Source organism: Triticum aestivum, chromosome 1D (genome assembly GCF_018294505.1).
Source record: "Triticum aestivum cultivar Chinese Spring chromosome 1D, IWGSC CS RefSeq v2.1, whole genome shotgun sequence".
NCBI lineage: Eukaryota > Viridiplantae > Streptophyta > Magnoliopsida > Poales > Poaceae > Triticum > Triticum aestivum.
In genome coordinates, this window is record NC_057796.1 from 129,598,117 (window position 1) to 129,621,968 (window position 23,852).

The following is a 23,852-nucleotide window of genomic DNA, read 5'->3' on the forward strand; positions in this document are numbered from 1 at the left end:
CGTCCATTGCCGCTGTGACCCCATTTTGTAATTCAAATCAAGTAGATCCCACACAGGTTATTATCCCCAACCGTGTGAGATGTAGTACAAAATATCTTGGAGCACTGTTGGTGTATAGTACGCCTATGGCTTACGCGAGAAGGTGCGTCGGCTACAGTCCACAGCCGGTGTATCAAGCACACTAGCTCACTCCCCAAAAACTCCTGCCTCTACATCCCTCGCAATCTCGAAAATATCTACCGCCTGGAAGGTTTTAATGTTTGATAGCACATGATTAGTATGTGCGGACTGTGTGCGATGTCTGTTACTCCCGCTCTGCTTCAGTCCCTTGATTCAAATTTTTAGTAGCCCCGACATTTTACTCCCGCCTCTGCATCCCTCGCACTCTCAAAAATATCTGCCCGCCCTTGATCCAAATTTTCAGTAGCCCCGCCTTGTTACTCCCGCCTAGTAAAATTTTCAGTTGCCGCAGTATTTCCTCAAACACAACCTTGCTCCCCCCTCCACACACACACCCCAAAACCTCCGCTCACACAAACACACACAACCTTTGAAACCATTGGTAGGTCGCCGCCATCCTCAACCTCTGCCCGTGTGCCGGGGAGCTCGAGGAGCCAATGGCCAAAAAGAGGTTTATCGCGGCCTTTTTTCCCGACGCCGATGAGGTGGCCGCCGGGGTGTCCCCGTCGTCCTCCGCGGGCCCGATCCGCCCGCCGCCGCGCCCCTACGCCGGTTCAAGGACTTCCCTGTCCTCCCTCGAACCCGGCAGCCGATGAAGTCCTACCTCGGGGTCCGGCAGCGGCGGTGGGGGACGTGGGTCGCCGAGATTACAGATCGAGAGACCCACACCCGCCGATGGCTCGGTAGCTTCCACATGACCGACGAGGCCTACATGCAAGAGCTCCGCCGGCAGCACCCGGAGCTCGTGGAGGCGGAGCGAGCGATCTTTGCCGGCGCGGAGGGCGGCGAGGTTATTGTGTGTCAAAACCGGCGGATCTTGGGTAGGGGATCCCAAACTATGCGTCTAAGGTCGATGGTAACAGGAGACAGGGGACACAATGTTTACCCAGGTTCGGGCCCTCTCTATGGAGGTAATACCCTACTTCCTGCTTGATTGATCTTGATGAATATGAGTATTACAAGAGTTGATCTACCACGAGATCGTAATGGCTAAAACCCTAGAAGTCTAGCCTGTATGACTATGATTATGATTATTTGCCTCTACGGACCTAGCCCTCCGGTTTATATAGACACCAGAGGGATCTACTGTTACATAAGATCGGTTACAGAGAAAAGAATCTTCATATTTGGACGCCAGGCTTGCCTTCCACGCCAAGGAGAGTCCCATCCGGACACGGGAGAGAGTCTTCGGTCTTTGTATCTTCATAGCCCATCAGTCCGGCCCATGTCCAACAGGCCGGACGCCCGATGACCCCTTAGTCCAGGATTCCCTCAGTAGCCCCTGAACCAGGCTTCAATGACGAGGTGTCCGCCGCGCAGATTGTCTTTGGCATTGCAAGGCGGGTTCCCCTTTACGAATACTTCAAGATAGTCTTCGGACGCAACGAACATGTCCGGATCTGCAACACAAGTACGACGCACAACCGCAGAGAGTATAATATTTCACGAGTCCAATCCGCTGACAACTTTTTGTAATGTGACATCATGTCTGCCCGGTCATTATTTTGAACCGTTTCTTGTCCTGCCGTTCCATGTTTTGAGGCGCGATTTTTATTGGCACGTCTTGTCGAAGCAGAGATCGTGTCCCCTTATTGCGGGATTCTCATCAACACGGGCGTGGTAACCCAACCGTCCGTTGGCATGATTCCTTAGGAATAGGCAGGTTTCCAGGTTTAGGAGGAGGCGTTCGATATCCGTTGCCTTTATAAAGGAGCCAAGGGACGTCTCTTTCTTTTACGCCAAGCCCTTCCAACCTCGAGTTCCAGCACCCAAGGTTCGACTTCATTGCTTCCAGCTTCCCAATCATGTCCGGACCCGGCCCACAGGGCCGATGGGTGGCTTCCTCTGTTACAGAGGAGGACATTGAGAAGCTCCGGGCGGCCAAATACCTGACCGCGGAGATCCCCCACAGGCTTCCTGCTCAAGGACAGGTTATTCCGACTCCCAGATCCGGCGAGAGGGTCGTATTCATATCTCACTTCCTCCGAGGGCTAGGATTCGCTCTTCATCACTTCGTCCGGGGGCTCATGTTTTATTACGGACTAGATTTTCACGATCTAGCCCTAGATTCTTTCCTCCACGTCTCGGCGTTTATCATCTCGTGCGAGGCCTTCCTCCATATTCCCCACACTTCGGCTTATGGCTCAAGACCTTTAGTGTGAAGCCGAAGGTAGTCGACAGGAAACAGGAGGAGTGCGGCGGTAATATAGTGAGCAAGTTTACCAATACTCTTTGGCCAAAAGGCTCTTTCACCGAAACTTCCAACCAATGGCAGCGGGAGTGGTTTTACGTCACTGAACCCCGTGGTACCAAGTGGGAAGCTATACCTGCGTTCCGATCTAGCCGTCCTTTACAGCTTGCATCATGGATTAATAAGGGGCTGGACTGGGGATCAATTGATGAAGTGCAGACTCTTCAGAGCCGCATCCGAAGCCTCCTTGAGAAGTACATCGATCTCATCAACGTGATTCAAGTAATGCTAGTCTGTCGGGCCCTGCCGTGCCAGTGACGGCCTCTCCGTATGTGGGAGTTTAATCTGGAAGGACCACGGATCCTCCAACACTTCTTCGGCACTACGCACAAAGGAATGTGGAAGCTGTTTTTCGAGAAATGAAAGCAGTGGCCGGACACCACCGAGGACATCGGCCTCGACTGCAACCATCCGGATACCTCGGTTACCGCTCGACTCCCGAACAATTTTTAGTTAAGTATGCCGTAATACGATACTGAGCAAACTATCTTCTTTCAGGGCTGGATAAAGAAAGCGGAGCGAATTAGGTGTTCGGCCCCCCTTCCCGAATACTCAGCGGATCCCGTGCTAACAAGGATGCTGGCCCCGGCACCGTACCTAGTGCCTATGAAGGAGGACACGGTGGAGAGAGGGAAGACCAAAGGTGGCCTCCATTCCGAAGGTATGTCAGACACTGTGTCTGGGGAGATCAAAGTTCCCCCGCCCGAAGACAAAAGTGAAGGAGAAGCCAACATCCCTTCTCCCCATGGTAAGAAAAGGGTTGCCTCCGTAGATTGGGAGGAAAAGGCTCCTAAGCGAGGCAAGATGCCCCTATCGGGCGGCTCGGGCTTGGAGGACGACGTCGTCGCACAGTCCCATAGTGAGGACAAGCCTTTAGCCAAATCGTAAGTGAACAAGGGTGTTTTATACATACCCCGTTCTTTTCCTGTTACAAAAGTAACATCCAGAATATATGTTTTTGCAGCTTGGCACACAGTATTCTTCAACAATCCTCTTCCTCGGGGGATCTTCTCCCGGAGATGATGGAAAGCGAGACGCCTCCACCGGCCTCCTCGCCCAATAGGGCGGACGACTTTGAGGTGTCGTCTCGGAGGGTCTCTCCTGATCAACAAGTGGTGCGAGGGATGATGAAGACACTACCCGAAGGTGATACTTCGGTAGCCCAGGGTTCAGGGGCCAACAATAAAGGCCCCGGACTGTCCGGCTTACAGCCGGAGACGACTCTAGGGATGTATAAATGGGTCCCTTCAAAGGGAGGCCGTACTCCTACAGCAGCTTCCGGGGATCCAGAAGCGCCGGATATATTGACGAACATGCTACAACAGGCGTCCGTCTCAGAGGAACATCGTACCTTGATGGGTACGGTGGTTGAAAAGGTCCTGTCCGTGAAAAGCGGATTGAATGAAGCCTTCACGAGCCTGCTAAGAGGCTTCGAGGTTTGTACTGTAATATTTTCGATTGTGTTTTATTCACAAAATGCACCTGTGTATAGATAGTAGCCCCTGAGACTCTGATTGGCTTCCCAAGGGACGCGATCAGAGGATCAAAAAGATATGCCCAGGAAATAATCTGATTAATTGGAACACAAGCTGTTACCTCCCTGGCTACTGCCCGAACTACAGAGGTTGCAGATCTGCCGCGGAAGATTGATGAGGCGGATGATGACATCACGCTTATCAACAGGCGGCTTGACGAGGCGCAAGGTATGTTTTTAGGGCAGTCATTATATGCACGTGCTTATAATATAAGCATGACGCTAAGAACTGTATACTGAGATATGCATGACTGCAGATGGTGCCGCCGCAGTTGAGATCCTTCGGGCTGAGCTAGCCCGAGCCAAGGAGTAGGCCCGGATTAGCAATGCGGCTGCCGAAAAGGCATCTGCCGAGTTAAAGGCCGAACAGGCTGCTTAGCGTCAATACGAGGAGAGAATATCCATGATGGCGCTTGAGCTAAAGGATGCCGCTAGCCGCTGCGAATTTCTCGAGAAGGATAATAAAGCCAGAACGGTTGATCTTGACAAGGCCTTACGAGAGGCGAAAGAAGCGCGGTCCGAGTCTAGAGCGGCCCGGGAGGAGATCCGGCAAGCTGGGGAGATCGTGGCTGGTAAGCCCTTTTTGTTACAAACTAAGTTCGGCGATCCAAATTATGCCCCGCTTAATCAAGTGTGGAGTTCTCCAGACACATTGTTGGACTTGTTGAAGAGTGTCTCTAATGCGACGCGGTTTTTCCAAGCGCAAGAAGGACGTGCAACAGAAAAGTTGTTCTGGTCGCAGTTTAGCATGCCAAAGCGTCCGCTGTTGCTGAACGAACAGATGGCCCAGTGGACAGAGCTCCACAAGATATCCGGATCTGCCATGAAGGACGTCGTGGTCCGGCTATGGCCGACCGAGCCAATTCCAGATAGTTATTTCGGTTTGGTGCAGCGACTTGTTGATGCGGTGCCGCGTATCGACGCTGTTAAGCGGTCAACATGCATTGAAGGTGCACGGATGGCCTTTGCCCGCGTCAAGACATACTGGGCGAAGATGAAGGCCACCGACGTTGCAGCAAAGAGTCCACCCTAGGGCAAGGACCACCACGCACCAGAGCATTATTTCGAGGATGTCTTAGAGGGTGCCCGCTTGATAGAGGGTCAGTGCTCGAAAGACATGATATTCGAGTGAAATGTATTGAGATTGTAAAAGACAATATTATGATATAATAAAGCTATTCTTCATTTTAGTGTCGCCTAAAAGCTTTGGTTCCTCCTGTGCGGCCATTTTTGTATAATCTGAAAGTTTTCCAGTCGTCGGCTTCAGTCCCCTCGTAGAAAATACGGGGGTGTTCGGAAAAGCACTTGATCACTCGTAACCCAACGTCTTGGTCCATGGAGGAGGTGTCAATGCGGCGAACTAGGCAATCGGACTATAGGGCGTTAACACTTTCACTTAGCCATAGGAGGTTTACGGTGGGTCTACGATATAGACCCTGGTATGTACGCGGTTATCCCAATACGGTGCGTTACATGTATGACCTGAAGAAAGGTCCTTCGTGTAATACGGAGGGAATCGTGAAAGATTCCAATAAGTCATCGAGTGGTTGACCAGCTCTCGCCGCATCATGACAGTCAGTTTTCGGCTTTCTCTACTGATGTGTTTGACCAGATGATCCAGAAACACAATCGCAGTAGTTCTCCCTTTAATACCCTAGCTGATAGAGTGGAACGTAAGGGAGTAAGCACAGGAGCCGGGCAACCCAACTATTGACCCAAGACATGATTCGGAGCTGATGCATATAAGGCCAAATTCGCTGAGGGAGTCGTGGACTAGGGGCTCCTCAGGCGTCCGGCCTGTTAGCCATGGGCCGGACTGATGGGCTGTGAAGATACAAAGACCGAAGACTCTACCCGTGTCCGGATGGGACTCTCCTTGGCGTGGAAGGCAAGCTTGGCGACCAAATATGAAGATTCCTTTCTCTATAACCGACTTTATGTAACCCTAGTTCCCTCCGGTGTCTATATAAACCAGAGGGCTAGGTCTGTAGAGGCGGACAATCATAATCGTAGTCATACAGGCTAGACTTCTAGGGTTTTAGCCATTACGATCTCGTGGTAGATCAACTCTTGTAATACTCATATTCATCAAAGATCAATCAAGCAGGAAGTAGGGTATTACCTCCACAGAGAGGGCCCGAACCTAGGTAAACATTGTGTCCCCCGTCTCCTGTTACCATCAACCTCAGACGCACAATTCGGGACCCCCTACCCGAGATCCGCCGGTTTTGACACCGACATTGGTGCTTTCATTGAGAGTTCCACTCTGCCATCCTCAAAAGGTTTGATGGCCCCTTCAATCATCTACAACAATGCTGTCCAAGGAGAAGTCTTCCTCCCCGGACAGATCTTCGTGTTCGGCGGCTTCGCCCTGCGGGCCAACTCGCTTGGCCATCTGGAGCAGATCGACAGCCACGCCCCTGGCCGTCAGGTCAGATTCAGGAGTTTGCACTATGTCACGGATATCCGTGGAGACTTGATCTTCGACGGATTTGAGACCACGACAGTCGCTCCCCGTCACCATGATGAACATGACTTAAATCTGTCATCGGACCATACCCAGGAGGTAGCACCTGTAACTGCTCTGGCCTTACATCCGGAGCAGATCGCGCCATCCGAAGAAGGGAAGCTCAACCCAGCCACGGATGCCGCAGTCCCAGCGGCGTCAGAGCCACACACAGACCCAACCTCGAGTGGAATCTGTGTCACCGGAGCCACGGACTCGTTTCCGGCTATAGGTTCCGAACCATGTGCGTCCACGTGCGTCGAGCTCGGTCAGTCATCGATCGTTGAATTCAGCTCCGCGGACATCTTTCGGTACTCGCCTTTGGGGACGTGTTAAACTCGTTAAAAGCACTATCCTTAGCGGGGGCTCACAGCCGAATTATATCCGGTTCGAACTGGAGGTTGATGACGGAGAATTTCGCTTCCCACCCACCGCCCACTTCATAGCCACTGTCGAAGACTTAACCAACACGCTCAATTACGGCTCCGAAGACATCGACGGTATGGACGACGATGCCGATGAGGAGCAGGGCCAAAACCCGCTGTTTATCGGACGCTAGACGGCCACCTCTTCATACGACGTGTACATGGTGGATACACCTAAAGAAACTAACAACGATGAGAAAGAAAATCCAGTCGAGGATAAACCCCCTGAGACACCGCCAAAGCGCCGGCGTCAACGGTGCCGCTCTAAGTCACATCAGGGAAAAGACAGCAATACCGGCATGGGAGTGAACAATACTTTGGACAATGCCAATGATAATGAAGAACCCGTTGAGATAACTTCCGAACGGGAGGAACGGGAAAACGGGCAAGTTAGCCCTGACGAACATGCCATAAACGACGACTCTGAGGACAGTAATTATCTTCCACTCTCCGAGGATGAAGTGAGCCTTGGCAATGAGGATTTTATCGTGCCCGAGGAACCTCTCGAGCAGGAGCGTTTTAAGCGCCGGCTAATAGCCACTGCAAGAAGCCTGAAAAAGAAGCGGCAACAGCTTCAAGATGATCAAGACCTGCTCTATGATAGATGGACTGAGGTCCTGGCAGCCGAGGAACACGGCCTCAAGCGCCCAGCCAAACGCTACCCGAAGCGCAAATTGCTACCTCAGTTCGATGATGAGGCGCTGGAGCCCATACCATCATCGCATAATGCGGATGACCGACCACCACGCGGTCGGGACAAAGCGGCAACTCAAGCCGAACACCAGCCCGCCCCACCTCACCGTAAAGGTAGAGATAAAACAGCTCGGGGTTATACATATGACCTTCGGCAGGACCTGGACAGTACAACAGGACATACCAGATCGATCTACGGATCGCGAGGACGTGCCCCGACACGCGGCGACGACTATCTACTCGGACATGACAAGCCTAGTCACACCCGGGCCGAAAACCGCAGACGGACTCCATCGGAGCTACGTCGCAATGTGGCCCGATATAGAGGCGCCGCACACCCTCTTTGCTTCACAGACGAAGTAATGGAGCACGAATTCCCAGAAGGGTTTAAACCCGTGAATATCGAATCATATGATGGAACAACTGATCCCACGGTATGGATAGAGGATTTCCTTCTCCATATCCACATGGCCCACGGAGATGACCTTCATGCCATCAAATACCTCCCACAAAAACTCAAAGGGTCAGCTCGGCACTGGTTAAACAGTCTGCCTGAAAACTCTATTGGCAGCTGGGAGGATTTGGAAGACGCCTTCCGTGACAACTTCCAAGGTACATATGTCCGGCCACCAGATGCCGATGACTTAAGTCACATTGTCCAGCAACCCGTAGAGTCAGCCAGGAAGCTCTTGACTAGGTTCTTAGTTAAAAAGAACCAAATCATCGACTGTTCGGACGCGGAAGCCCTGGCGGCCTTCAAACATAGCGTCCGGGACGAGTGGCTCGTCCGCCACCTCGGTCAAGAAAAACCAAAATCCATGTCAGCCCTTACCGCTCTGATAACCCGCTTTTGCGCGGGAGAAGACAGCTGGCTCGCTCGTAGAAGCAACAGTTGTCAGTGTTCTGGGAACGGGGGTCCCCAGACTTGCCTGCCTGCAGCCCACGGCGTGGCTGTGCTGCAGGCCTGTACGGCCCATCTTCATTAGCGAAGCATTCAAGACCCTCGCGAGGCGGACGACGCAAGACCTCCTCAGGAGCGGCCTCACCAGGCTGCCTCGCGAGGAGTGGAGAAATCAAGGCGGGGCAAACCTCGCGAGGCTCTCGTGATGTGAGCCATGACGATCAAGACCAGGCGGGCGCCAGCGCGCGCAGCGTCCTTGTTTCCTCTTTGGTGCTAAGGGGCAAGCGCAGGCGCTGAGTACCGAGGCATCAGGCAAAGGTTTCCATATCGGTGCAACGAGACCAAGACCAGCAGGACGGCAGGACGGAGGTCACCATGGAGCCCAAGACGGCGTCATCACCAGAGCCTTTTGCAGGCGAAGCCCGCTTTTGTCGGGATAAGCTGTACTAGCTGTCCCCTTTCAAACTGGCCACCGTTGTTGGCTCCTTTCCCGCTCAATATTTGGGGAGAGGACCAGGGCCTATATAAGTAGAACTAGCCACCACAGTAGAGGCATCTAGTCTTGAGCCAATCCTTAGCCACACACCGAGCACAAGAACACCTCAACCTCAGGAGGCTGTTCTTCCCCTTGTACTGTTCATCATCAGCCCAAGAGGCAATCCACCACCACCACACTGGAGTAGGGTATTACACCACAACGGTGGCCCGAACCAGTATAAATCTTGTGTCTTTGTGTTGTGAGTCCGTCGAGTTCGTCTACGAGATCTTAGCGAGCTAGGGCGTAGATCGGTCGGAAGGAAATCTTCGCACGCACCCCAGTGTTCGAACCTTAAGGGTTTTGCCGGAACCCATGATCCAACATTTGGCGCGCCAGGTAGGGGTGCGTCGGAGCCTCTTCCCCGCCAATCGACCCGCCAACGCTCCACGGCACCGATGCCTGGCGACCCGAGGGTCGACTCCGACAGCTGGGCAGCCTGGCCGGCCCGAGCGGCGCCACCTGCCCATGAAGACCTCAACCCCGCGCTCCAGGCGGCCCGAGCGCCGCCTAATGCCGCAGGGCGCGGGCGGCGTGGCGGGGCATCGTCCGCCCTCACCCCACGACAAGCGTGAGCCGCTGCAAGGGCAGCAAGCCACGCCGCGGCAACGACACCGCACACACGGCAGGAGCAGGCGAACATGCGGGCCGTGCTCACGGTGGCGCGGGAGTTGCTGCGGTGCCGACTAATGGAGAGCGGCCGGGACGCACTGCTGGAACGCGTCGCCGGCATCGGGAGCGCTGCCCTTCTGCTATCTGCTTCCTTCTCAGGCCACTACGGGGACTCACGGCGGGCCTCGCCACAACCACGCGTCCTCAGGTGTGCCTGGGGGCTTCGTCAACACCAGCGCGGCCGGCGGTGCCGGGGGCCCCGTCGCCCCCGTGCCGCCTGCGGCAAGCGTGGGCACAAGCGTCACCTCCCATGGTCTCGGTGAAATGTCGCGCTACCATCCTCAGGATGCCGTGCTGGGCCGGGCAACGTGGAGTGTGGGGCAATACGGCGAGGTGTTTGGGGTAACGGCCCCGGAAGCCTACGTGCCCCGCATGATGGACCAGGAGTATGCGCCGGAGGATGACCCTGGCTCGTTCCTCGGAGAAGATTGGGAAGAAGGGGCGCTGGAAATTGAAGCCTTCCAGGAATCGACCGGGAACCGCAACAGCCGCGCCTGCAACAACAGCTACAAGGAACCGCTAATCTCCCGGGAGCAAGTTTACGCTAACCATGGGCTGCCTGTGAATCAGGTCACAGCCTCGACCGACGACCCCGGCGCAGCAACAACCCTTCCGCTAAGGGAAGCACGCTGGGGGCTGCACGGAGGGAGCCAGGAGCAAGGCCCCTCCCCACATCGCGCGAAGCCAGGAGACGCCCGGAGGTAGGCCCTCTGCCGGGGAGGTGCCGGCGAGCCTTCCCCCGGCAGAGGAACCGTGGTCGCCGAGGGCGCCGCTGGCGTCCCCTTTCCCCCCTTTCGCGCCGTCCTGGTTGCCGGTCGGTTCAAAGGTGGTCGAGGGTGGTGCAAGGCGGGGCCCTCGTCTGCGATATGAAGCAAGGCCGGTACCTATGAAGAAGGCCCAGTGCCTGTGAAGATCGCCGCCCGTGACACTCTCACGTAATAATGAGTGGGGCTGTACACGCCCCGGAGTCTCAGGGGTGCCGGCCTCAGGCCCTGGGGCTCCCTCGCATGCCTAGTGGCAGCACTTAGCTCCGCGCTGGTGAGAAGACTTGAAGACAAGAAGACTAGACTAGAAGCCGGACGCGGCCATTTGCTTCCCTTTCCTGTAGCCTTGCCTTTTTGGATTTGGATTTAAGTTGAAGTTGAGTTTTCATTGATGCGCGCGGGGGGTGCTTTTTCTCGTTCAAGCAATTTCTTGCCGTCTGGTTCTCGCCTTGTTCTGGAGCTCACGCTCGCTGCCTCCCCCTCGCGGGCCCCTCGCAAGCAGGGCTGGGCGTGGCACACGCACCAAACGCAACGGTTTGCGCTAGATCCTCGCAAGGCCCGCTAGGGCGGATCAGCCGACCCTTCAGGAGCTCCGCGGCAACTCTCGACCTTGCAGTCCCTAGGGGGCCGCCTGGCTAAGTTAAGCCGCAGCAGCGAAACTTGCCGCCAGGCTCAGGGATCCACGAAGGCGCCCACTCAGCTGGGCATAAAAGAGTAAAAATTGCGATTTGTTTACATGAGGGGCTCCCCCTCTCAAAATGCTCTCACAATTCTAGGGATCATGCCCAAGTTTTTGCATACAGGATAAAGCAGTAAGGGAACGAGGGATCAGCCAGATATGTCACTCGCCGCGTCTTCCACATCGTCTTCAGACGCATCGCTGGCGTCGCTACCACCGTCGTTGGCGTCGCCATCACCGTCGTCAATGCCGGCGTCACCATCATCGACCACGTCGCCTTCGTCCGCGGCGACCACCACCGCGTCATCCTCTGAAGTAAAGGCCCTGACCAGCGCATCCACGTTGTCCTCTACCCACCGCGCCAGGTCGTCCCGAACGACCGTAGGTACGGGGGCGATGGCAGCGTCGAAGTCGAAGTCGGGGTTGGCGTTTAGGAGATGGCTGAAGACACGGGAGAAAGCGCGCTCGAGCAGGCCCCGACTCCTCTCCTCCACGAGCCTGCGAGCTTCGTCACACCGGGCCTCCAGGCGTGCCACCACGTCTGTGAAGAAGCGGAGGTGACTGGCGTAGTCGTTCGCCTGAGAATGGGGGGCGTTCGCGTCACAGATATGGCCCAGGGCAGTGTTGGCCCTGTTCCGAAGATCCTGAAGCATGGGAGCATGAACGCGCTCCAGCGTCCGCCTCTCCAGCACTTCCTCCCGACTCTGTCGCGCAGCGGACTCGGCGTCATCAACCCGCTTCTGGAGGGAGAGCAACTCGGCGCGGGCGGAGGCCAGCTCCGCCTGTGCCGTGGCCAGGGCGGCGGCCGTGGCCTCCGCGCGCCTCTCTGCATCAGCAAGCCTGGGCCTGAGGGCAGCGGCCCTACCCGCATCCTCCGTCCCTGCAAGCTTCAACTTCAAGTCATACCTACCCTCCAGATCCGCACGAGCCTCGGCCACCCGGCGATCAATCTCCTCCTGAGCCTTGGCCTCGCGTGCGCCAATGGCATCTTCCGCTTTGGCAACTTGGCGCTCCCTCGTCTCCAGCTGCTCAAGCTCAAGGCTATGCTCCATGGCCTCCAGAGCCAGCGCCTCCTCACGCTTCCGAATCTCTCCTTCCTCGCTGGGCGTCCCCCTCAGCGACGCAAGGGTGGCCTTGCGTGCCTCCACCTGCTGCTCCAGGGACGCACTCCAGGCCTGGAGCTCCCACGCGCGCTTCTCTGCAGCCTCGCGACGGCGGTCAGCCTCACGAGCCTCCTCCATGGCTCGGGAGAAAGCCTCACGAGAAACCTTGAGGGACGCCTCGGCCTTCGCATGGTCGATATCGCGCTGGTAGCGGCCAAGGTTGATGGCCACCCTCAGCTTACGCCGTTCCTCCGCCAGCCGAAGACCTTCAGCCTCAAGGCGCGAGTCGACGCCCATGAGTTCTTCACAAGTTGGCTCATCGCGCCCATCGCCTCCCGGAAGAGCTCATGACGAACGACGCTCCGCTCGCGCTCGAACTCCAACGCACGCCCCACCTCGTCCTCCGCCACGGGGGCTGCAGGCGGGGCATGAAGCGGCGCACCCCCTCTCAGCAGGGGGCTGGGGGCTGGTGCCGCTCCAGGTGCCGGCCCAACCTCGCGAGGGGCCCCAGCCAGTCGGGGCCCATTGCTTGAGGAGGAGCTGAAGGCCGAAGCCAACTAGCTGCCATTCATGACCGGAGGAGGAGTCCGGGGAACGTCCGCCAAGCTCCAAGCCAGACCATGGAGGAAGGGCAACGAAGCCGCGGATTCAAGGCGCCGTGAAGGCAAGCGCACCCCCTCGGCCGGCCCAGCTCCAGGCGCGGCATGTAGGCTCGGGGTGCTCAAGGCCAACGGGGGTGCCGAAGAAGGCGAGGATTGCTCCTCGGGAGACTCAACGGCCTTGGAAGAAGGGGACCTGAAGAGCCAGCGTCAGGAAGGAAATCAGCAATCACGAGGTTACAAGGTGCAGTACTCACTCGTCGACGGCGATGTACTTTCATCGCTTCAATGGCCCGAAGATGCCGCTGCCGCCCGGAGAACCTTTCCTCTTGCGGAGTCCCTCGAAGTCCACACAAAGCCAACCGAAGCGCAGAACGTGGCGCCCAGTGTGGGGCGCAGCCGGGGAAGTGCTCGAGAGAACGACTTCAGGTGCGCTTGGCTGCGGAGAACAGTCGGGCGCCGTCTCACCACGACCCCCCGAGGCATCCGGAGCTACGGCCTCGGGAGCCGCGTGCTGCATCGTCTCGGCAACCAACGCCTCAGGATCACGGGTTCCTGAGGACGACGCCCTGGGAACCCCAGGTGGCGTCCGCACATCAGCACTCATGCCGCCAGCCTCTCGCGGCGCTCGTCCCCCTGCACCCACATTCGAGACGGGCTCGTCACCGGCAACGAAGAAGGGAACCGCGTTGACGGGGTTCTCGCGGGACCCCACCAGGCCGCCCGGACGCAGTCCCCACTCGTCAAAGGGAGGCATGCTCTCTGCAAACTCAGCATTGTTCTTACAGTGGTACAACAGACAGTTCTTTCCGGGCAAGTTGTCCGGCGAAGGGAAACCTGTTAGGACCTTGAGCACCGTTCGTTGCATCCCAAGGGGGAGCCCGGACTCCTGAAACCTCATGTGGTCCTGACTGCTGAGCAAGGTCCACATCGGGCGAGAATGGCGCTGAAGCGGAGCAACCCGACGCTTGATGAACTCCTTCACCACCATAGGCGCGGTCACGCCGCAATCCTTCAGCCTCCCCAGCCTAAGCCAGACAGGAACAAGACGGGGGCTCGCGAGCCTCTCGTGACCCCATCCAGAGTTGGGAACGGCGGGCACAGACGGGGAGTGGAGCAGAGGGCTGAGCACACCGGCATCGACAAACACCCACCGTGTCCGAAACTTGCTCGTAGATGGAGGAAGCTCGAAGTCGATCCCCGCGTTCGCATTCGCGGCCACGGCCTGGAAGCTCACGCACCCCGAGCTTTGCCGAGGGTCAATCAGATGCAACAAGAAGAAGTGGCAGAAGAGGGCCACAGAAGGAGCAATGCCCGCCATGCCTTCACACACGAAGGCGAAGACGGCAGGGAGAGTCACTGATTGAGGATCGAGATGCAGCATGTGGATCTGATAATGCTCAAGTACCGCGTTGAAGAAGGCGAGAAAGGAGGAATCAGGCCTGCCCAAAGGGCGTCGACGAAGATTGGGATCTCGGTGACTGCCCGGACGACGCGAGCACGGGACACAGGCCAAGCCACCGTCTCCCCCCACTCGTTGAAGCTGGAAGCGAGCATTGGACGCACCTTGCCCATGGCCTCGTCGTTGAGCACCAGGGATCGGCCGACCGCAGGCTCGATGGCCGGAGGCGCACTAGGCGAAGACAGGCGCTTCTTCCCCTTGTCTGCTTGTTTCGGCGCCATGGCGATGAAGCGGGCAGGGGGCAGGACAGATTGGAGAGGAGAAGCAGAGTCTCGAGAAAGCAGAGGGATTGGGGAAGCAAGGCGTGGGCGATGGAAGAATAAATGTGTAGGTTGCGGGGGCCGCCTAGCCAGGCGGATTTCAAGGCAGCATGGGGAAGCGGAGAAGCCCACGTCCAATCAACCGCCACGCGTCGACCAAGGCCGCAGGCTTTGGGGGCCCACGGTGCTCCGCGCTTGACCTTTGGCTTCGCCTCGAAGCCAAGCCCGAGCGCGCCTTGGGCCCGGGGGCTACTGTCGGCGTTCAGGGAACGGGGGTCCCCAGACTTGCCTGCCTGCGGCCCACGGCGTGGCTGTGCTGCAGGCCTATACGACCCATCTTCATCAGCAAAGCATTCAAGACCCTCGCGAGGGGCCAAGCCTCGCGAGGCGGACGAAGCAAGACCTGCTCAGGAGCGGCCTCACCAGGCTGCCTCGCGAGGAGTGGAGAAATCAAGGCGGGGCAAACCTCGCGAGGCTCTCGTGACGTGAGCCATGACGATCAAGACTAGGCGGGTGCCAGTGCGCGCAGCGTCCTTGTTTCCTCTTTGGTGCTAAGGGGGCAAGTGCAGGCACGGAGTACCGAGGCATCAGGCAAAGGTTTCCATATCGGTGCAACGAGACCAAGACCAGCAGGACGGCAGGACGGAGGTCACCATGGAGCCCAAGACGGCGTCATCACCAGAGCCTTTTGCAGGCGAAGACCGCTTTTGTCAGGATAAGTTGTACTAGTTGTCCCCTTTCAAACTGGCCACCCTTGTTGGAGCCCTTCCCGCTCAATATTTGGGGAGAGGACCAGGGCCTATATAAATAGAACTAGCCACCGCAGTAGAGGCATCTAGTCTTGAGCCTATCCTTAGCCACACACCGAGCACAAGAACACCTCAACCTCAGCAGGCTATTCTTCCCCTTGTACTGTTCATCATCATCCCAAGAGGCAATCCACCACCACCACACTGGAGTAGGGTATTACACCACAACGGTGGCCCGAACCAGTATAAATCTTGTGTCTTTGTGCTGTGAGTTCATCAAGTTCGTCCACGAGATCTTAGCGAGCTAGGGCGTAGATCGGTAGGGAGGAAATATTCGCGCGCACCCCAGTGTTCGAACCTTAAGGGTTTTGCCGGAACCCGTGATCCGACAACAGCACCAGCGATCCGGGCACTTCCGAAGTCCGAGACGGCAACAGCAAGCCACGACGCAGTAAACACAAACGTCGCAATCATAATGAAGGAACGCACGACACAGTGGTCAACGCCGGATTCAGCGGCCCCAAATCCGGTCAACGGAAAAAGCCATTCAAGGCAAACAGAGACAGACCATCCAATTTAGAAAAGATATTGGATCGGCCCTGCCAGATTCATGGCAACCCCGATAAACCAGCTAATCACACCAACAGAAGCTGTTGGGTCTTCAAACAGGCCGGCAAGCTCAACGCCGAACACAAGGGGAAGAGGCCGCCCAGTGATAGCGACGACGAAGAGACTCACCAACCAAATACCGGGGATCAGAAGCAATTTCCCCCCGAAGTAAAAATAGTGAACATGGTATACGTGACACACAGCTCTACAGGGGAGCATAAGAAGCACTCCCTCCGGACAGAGGATCATACTACGGTTACTTCAGCCGAAGTACAAAGCGGTCTTATTAAACCGCATACCTCGTCGACCATTAAGCCGCCGGTCTCCATACAACAGGACCGACCAATTTCAGAGCTGGACTAGCAGTTCGGCTTCCGCCGTCCACCTCATACACCTGCGAAATCTGTAGCGCGCATACATAACTATGCACTTAAAATACCATGGGCATCGGCGGAAGCACAATACGGACGGGCCTACAAGTACTCCCATATCCTCCTTCTTTTTTCTTTTTCTAACAACTCTTTCTTTTTTCATTATCCTTTACCACAGGTGGCTCGAAGGCTGGTCATCTCACAGACTCTATCAGAGTTCGGGTTCGTATATTCACCCAAAGGCTACTCCTGTTAATGAGCCCCTTCACCGAGGAAAGGCGGCGCAGACGTGCGACAGAAGGTCCAAAACAACTTTTTGTAGACCGCACTCTCTATTTTGCGAGCCTGTAAAGTGCCTTTTTCCTCAGCCGTCGACCCCTGGCATGTCAAATAGCCGGGGTTGTGGCGTTATTATCTATAAAATGATGATTGGCATATCACTCAGGTTCCAGTGAACATAATCCGTATCCAGTATTCACTTTTCTCTAAAGAACTGAATTTTGCTCCTTTGGTTGTTTCACACACGCACCCCGACATAACTTGCCAGGGGCTCGATATGGGAACAAAATGAGTTGCCAACAAGTCCGAACACCTTTATAGCATACTTCGGCGTCGCGAGTTTGGCCTTATATGCATCAGCTCCGAATCATGTCTTGGGTCAATAGTTGGGTTGCCCGGCTCATGTGCTTACTACCTTACGTTCCGCTCTATCGGCTAGGGTAGTAAAGGGAGAACTACTGCGATTGTGTTTCCGGTTCATCTGGTCAAACACCTCAGTAGATAAAGCCAAAAACTGGTTGTCATGATGTGGCAAGAGCTGGTCAACCACTCGATGACTTATCGGAATCTTTCGCGATTCCCTCCGTACTACACGAAGGACCTTTCTACAGGTCATACAAGTAACACACCGTATTGGGATAACCGCGTACATACCAGGGTCTATATCGTAGACCCACCGTAAAACTCCTATGGCTAAGTGAAAGTGTTAACGCCCTATAGTCCGATTGCCTAGTTTGCCGCATTGACACCTCCTTCATGGACCAAGACGTTGGGTTAAGAGTGATCAAGTGCTTTTCCGAACACCCCCATATTTTCTACGAGGGGGCTGAAGCCGACGACTGGAAAACTTTCAAATTATACAAAAACAGCCGCACAGGAGGAACCAAAGCTTTTAGGCGACACTAAAATGAAAAAATAGCTTCATTATATCATAATATTGTCTTTTACAATTTCAATACATTTCACTCGAATATCATGTCTTTCGAGCACTGACCCTCTATCAAGCGGGCACCCTCTAAGACATCCTCGAAATAATGCTCTGGTGCATGGTGGTCCTTGCCCTTGGGTGGACTCTTCGCTGCAACATCGGTGGCCTTCATCTTCGCCCAGTATGTCTTGACGTGGGCAAAGGCCATCCGTGCACCTTCAATGCACGTTGACCGCTTAACGGCGTCGATACGCGGCACCGCATCAACAAGTCGCTGCACCAAACCGAAATAACTATCCGGAATTGGCTCAGTCGGCCACAGCTGGACCACGACGTCCTTCATGGTAGATCCGGATATCTTGTGGAGCTCTGCCCATTGGGCCATCTATTCGTTCAGCAACAGTGGACGCTTCGGCATGCTAAACTGCGACCAGAACAGCTTTTCTGTTGCACGTCCTTCTTGCGCTTGGAAAAACTGCGTCGCATCGGAGACACTCTTCGACAAGTCCAACAATGCGTCTGGAGAACTCCACACTTGATTAAGCGGGGCATAATTTGGATCGCCGAACTTAGTTTGTAACAAAAAGGGCTTACCAGCCGCGATCTCCCAGCTTGCCGGATCTCCTCCCGGGCCGCTCTAGACTCGGACCGCGCTTCTTTCGCCTCTCGCAAGGCCTTGTCAAGATCAGCCGTTCTGGCTTTATTATCCTTCTCAAGAAATTCGCAGCGGCTAGCGACCTCCTTTAGCTCAAGCGCCATCGTGGATATTCTCTCCTCGTATTGGCGCCGAGCAGCCTGTTCGGCCTTTAACTCGGCAGATGCCTTTTCGGCAGCCGCATTACTAATCCGGGCCTGCTCCTTGGCCCGGGATAGCTCAGCCTGAAGGATCTCAACTGCGGCGGCACCATCTGCAGTCATGCATATCTCAGTATACAATTCTTAGCATCATGCTTATATTATAAGCACGTGCATATAATGACTGCCACAAAAACATACCTTGCGCCTCGTCAAGCCGCCTGTTGATAACCGTGATGTCATCATCTGCCTCATCAATCTTCCACTACAGATCTGCAACCTCTGTAGTTCGGGCAGTACCCAGGGAGGTAACAGCCTGTGTTCCAATTAATCAGATTATTTCCTAGGCATTTCTTTTTGATCCTCTGATCGCCTCCCTTGGGAGGCCAATCAGAGTCTCAGGGGCTACTATCTATACACAGGTGCATTTTGTGAATAAGACACAATCGAAAATATTACAGTACAAACCTCGAAGCCTCTTAGCAGGCTCGTGAAGGCTTCATTCAATCCGCTTTTCGCGGACAGAACCTTTTCAACCACCGTACCCATCAAGGTATGATGTTCCTCTGAGACGGACGCCTGTCGCAGCATGTTCGTCAATATATCCTGGGTTTTGGATCTCCAGAAGCTGCTGTAGGAGTACGGCCTCCCTCCGAAGGGATCCGTGTATTCGTCCCTAGAGTCATCTCCGGCTGTAAGCCGGACAGTCCGGGGCCTTTATTGCTGGCCCCCGGACCCTGGGCTACCGAAGCATCACCTTTGGGTAATGTCTTCATCATCCCTTGCACCACTTGTCTATCAGGAGAGACCCTCCGGGACGACACCTCGAAGTCGTCCGCCCTATTGGGCGAGGAGTCCGGTGGAGGCGTCTCGCTTTCCATCATCTCCGGGATAAGATCCCCCGAGGAAGAGGATTGTTGAAGAAAACGGTGTGCCGAGCTGCAAAAACATATATTCTAGATGTTACCTTGGTAACAGGAAAGGAACGGGATATGTTTAAAACACCCTTGTTCACTTACCTTGGTATGGGACTATGCGGCGACGTCGTCCTCCAAGCCCGAGCCACCCGACAGGGGCATCTTGCCTCGCTTAGGAGCCTTTTCCTCCCAATCTTTGGAGGCGGCCCTTTTCTTACCATGGGGAGAAGGGATGTTGGCCTCTCCTTCACTTTTGTCTTCGGGCGATGGAATTTTGATCTCCCCGGACACAGTGTCTGATATACCTTCGGGATTGAGGCCACCTTTGGTCCTCCCGCTCCCCGCCTTGTCCTCCTTCACAGGCATCTGGTATGGTGCCGGGGCCAGCATCCTTGTTAGTACGGGATCCGCTGAGTCTTCGGGAAGGGGGGGCGAACACCTAATTCGCTCTGCTTTCTTTATCCAGCCCTGGAAGAAGATAGTTTGCTCAGTATCGTATTTCGGCATACATAGCTAAAAATTGTTCGGGAGTCGAGTGCTTACTGTCGGTGTCAAAACCGGCGGATCTCGGGTAGGGGGTCCCGAACTGTGCGTCTAAGGCGGATGGTAACAGGAGGCGGGGGACACAATGTTTACCCAGGTTCGGGCCCTCTCGATGGAGGTAATACCCTACTTCCTGCTTGATTGATCTTGATGATATGAGTATTACAAGAGTTGATCTACCACGAGATCGTAGAGGCTAAACCCTAGAAGCTAGCCTATGATTATGACTGTGTATATCTCTATCGACTAGCCTGGCCTCGGTTTATATAATGCACTAGAGGCCTAGGATAACAAGAGTCCTAGCCGAATACGCCGGTGGGGAGGAGTCCTTGTCTTGATCACCAAGTCTTGTGGAATCTTCCTTGTATGCGGCAGCTGTCCGAACTGGCCCATGAGTATACGGCCATGGGGGTCCTCGGCCCAATCCAACTGATCAGGAGACGACGTGATGAGTACCCCCTAGTCCAGGACACCGTCAGTAGCCCCCTGAACCGGTCTTCAAGTTGGGGACGCTCCTCGATTCTTCCGAACTGTTCTTCATCTTTGGTTGTCGGTCTTGAGAACTGGTTCAACAAATCTTCTCATCTTCAATCTTGAGGATCGCCGAAGTGCATCCGACGAGTTTACACGTCGGGTATCCGAGGAGCCCCATTAAGTTTCCGGCCTTTATCAATGCCTTGTTATTTTTATGCCACACCTCGGGTTTGAAGTTGTTCCCGGGCGGCAGTGTCCTCTTGCGTCCAAGCCCCAACGCCGGACTGTATTCGAGGTATCTTTTGCAGCTGGGTACCAACGCCGGGCTGTATCCGAGCTCCAACGTCGGACTATATCCATGCTCCAACGCCGGACTGTATCCAAGCTCCAACGCCGGACTATGTCCGAGCTCCAACGCCGGACTGTATCCGAGGTGTCATAGATCACCTTGGTTCTAAAAAGTTGAAGGAGTTTAGCCGAGCTCAATGCCGGAAATGCCCTCTATGGAGCCAGCCACTGGCGCCCGACCTTTATGTCGGACTGCTTCCGAGGTGGTGCACCACCCGACAGCGGGCTGATTTTTTGTGAATATTTTTGATTGGTGCAATTTATTCTCTGCCGAGATATATAGCCAGTATATGTATATCCAGTAGCCCTCAAGGTGTGTGTCGGTCTAAACGAGATGCACCTAAAGGAAAATATGAAACCGCTGATCCTAGTAGCTTCTGAGACTCAGGTCGTGAAATCGGCCTGAGGATCAACTCCTAGCTCGGCAGCATACATAGGAATAAAAACGCAGTGTAATATATTAGAGATAATAGTGATCGGCGAACGGGCCCCTGAGAGAGGGTCGTGAGAAGTCGCCGCAATATACTAGCTTGATGCCGGATAGGTCCATATGGTACCTATTATTGTCCGAAGATGTGTATGCGCATAGTTCGGTCAAGCCAAACACTGAGCACTTTGAATTCTCCGCATTGAATAAGCAATGCAGTAGCCCCCGAGACACTGGTCGGGTGGCAACACCAAATCAGGGGATCAATGTGCCCCTTTAATATTTATAAATAATGAGCACGAAGCCCAGTAGCCCCCAAGCCTTAATGTGGGCACGGGTGGCCAAATTAAGGATCGATATCCAGAGTAAAATCACAGATTATGTGTAATGATTCTATGTGTCCAAGTAGTTTACATCATTATTTTGACTGCATTGCGACCGTTTATCAGTTGAAAGTGGCCCATCGTCGGCTTCTACCCCTTGGTAGATACTACGCAGGGTGTTTCCGCACTAACAAAACAAGCCTTAGCCGACGTCTCGGTGCCCAGAGGCGGTTGTGTTAGCAGAAATGAGGCAATCAAATATGCGGGCTTTATAACTTTCACTTAGTCATAGGAGCTTAAAGTTGGAAGGCCAGTTACTAGCCTCCGGTTAGTGTTCGGCGACAGTCGAGGTCAAGTCGTAAACACTTCGGCCAATATTATGAACGCCCCGTCATTTAACACAGTCATCGGATCGCTGACCAGTTTACGCTTATTGTGACAGTTAGTTTTCGGCTTTCTCCACTGAGGCGCTTAACCATGCTAGCTAGAAGCACAATCGCAATGGTTCTCCCGTTGCACACCTAGCCGAACAAAGCGGAACGTAGGAGGCAAGCATAGGAGCCGGGCAACCCAACTATTGACCAAGACGCAATTCGAAACCGATGCATATACATCAATGTCCGAGAATGTTTTTGCCGAATCCCTAATGGTGTCCGGCGCCGCACTACGAGACTAATGCTGGAAACACACAAATAGCTTAAAAGTGCCATAGGCTTGGAAAACCAAAAACTTCAGTAAAAACTGGACGCCCGAACTAGATCAAGTGTTCGGTGCCAAATCAAAAATTGGTCTTAGAAAAAGAAAATTGTGTTGCTGTCGTGCTTTATAATGACACATCCTATCTCAAGACTTCAAGCGGGTCAGCCTACGGCTTCAACCTCCTTATCCCGAAGGCGGAGTGCTTCTCCGAGGCTGGTTTAGCAAACTAAGTTCGAGCGGCTTTAGAGAGAAGCAAGGCTATCCAGCTATTGACCACACACTTGCGTCGAGAAAGGAGTGATAAATAATAATAAAAAACTTTGCAACGACTAAGAAGAAGAACACTTATTATAAAACGGCTCATTTAAGAGCCCCAAAGTGACTTGGGTAAAAGAATTTTATGTATAATGATTGTATGTACCGAAGTACTAATATCATATCTTTGTTCACCCGAACTTTAAACGCGTCTTAACCGACCGTCAGCTTCTCCCTCTTCGGCCAAGGACCGAAAAGTGTTATGTACTCCACCTGTCGAAAATATTGACGGTGTTTCCGATAACCAGGCAATCAAGCCATAATGCTGTAACAGACAAAGCGCGCTCAGGGAACTTATGCTATATTACTGACAAAGTGTAAGAAGCATCTTCGAAGAAAATAGTACCCCCACCGATACCTTTCTTCGGTTGCTCATTGTTACTATGAGACTTGTGCAATAGATTTTTTGTACTCATGAGTTCCGTTGTGTGCCGACCATAATTGAAAACAATAAGAGTGCTAGCTTTCGGCTTCACCCAGTCTGAGGTCCGAGCTCGGATGACCCGATCGTGACAATCGCAGAGGTGCTCCCTTTACTCCCTAGCCGAACAATCGGGAACGTAGGGGTAAACACAGGAGCGAGGCAACCCAGCTTGCAAATCGCTTAAGTCAATATGGTGCATATTGTGGCGTAATACACGAACAAGGAACGAAGCCGTACAAGTATAATCATATGCAAGAGGAAAGGCTTCATGAAGGAAGCCCCCAAGTGAACTGGGTATTTGAATTTGTGTGTCACAAACAAGGTTATGACAAGGAATTTTTTCACAAACAACTTTTTCCCAAAAAGGTATAATGCTAGGTCGAACCGAACACAAGTTAAAAATTTAAAACTTTGAGCATGAAGGCAACTTAGTTGGTTAATGTGTTCGGCATTGATGACGCGGTCCGAGCTTGATGCGGGACAAGGTTCCATCCCCCAAGCCGGTCCCGAGGTGGCGGAGCGAAGAGCTCAGCATTCCGAAGTGGTGACATAGCACGGCCAATGCAGGCCGGCAGAGTGACGCCGAAGTCCCCGGCGCGGGGTAATGAAGTGTTGACGAAGCCCCCCGTCCAGCCGAGGTGACGTGGTATGTCAGTACACCGAGTTGATGATACTGCCCGACCTGGATCATTTTCCTGTGCACAAAAAATAGTGCAAACCGGAGATAATAGTAATAATAATAATTTAAAAAAATCGTTGGATAATCAATAATTTATGCAAAGTGAGTAATAAAAGAAAATATGGCCTGCGCGCCAAAGTGAATGTCGATGCAGGGCGTCAGCGTGATGCGGTACAGGCGTGGCAAAGCCTGAATTCACAGGTTGGTCCAAGTTCCGGATGCGGCGTGCGCCGGACTATGTACGGAACCTGACCGTACCACCATGCGACCGTCGTTAGTGCGACCATCATTCGATAGACCTATGTACAGATGATGGAACAAACCAGAGTAATAATTTCTTGGGAAAATAAACCCAAACAAGCAAAAATTACTAGGATTAATAGCACCTGGTTTATTTGTTGTAGCAAT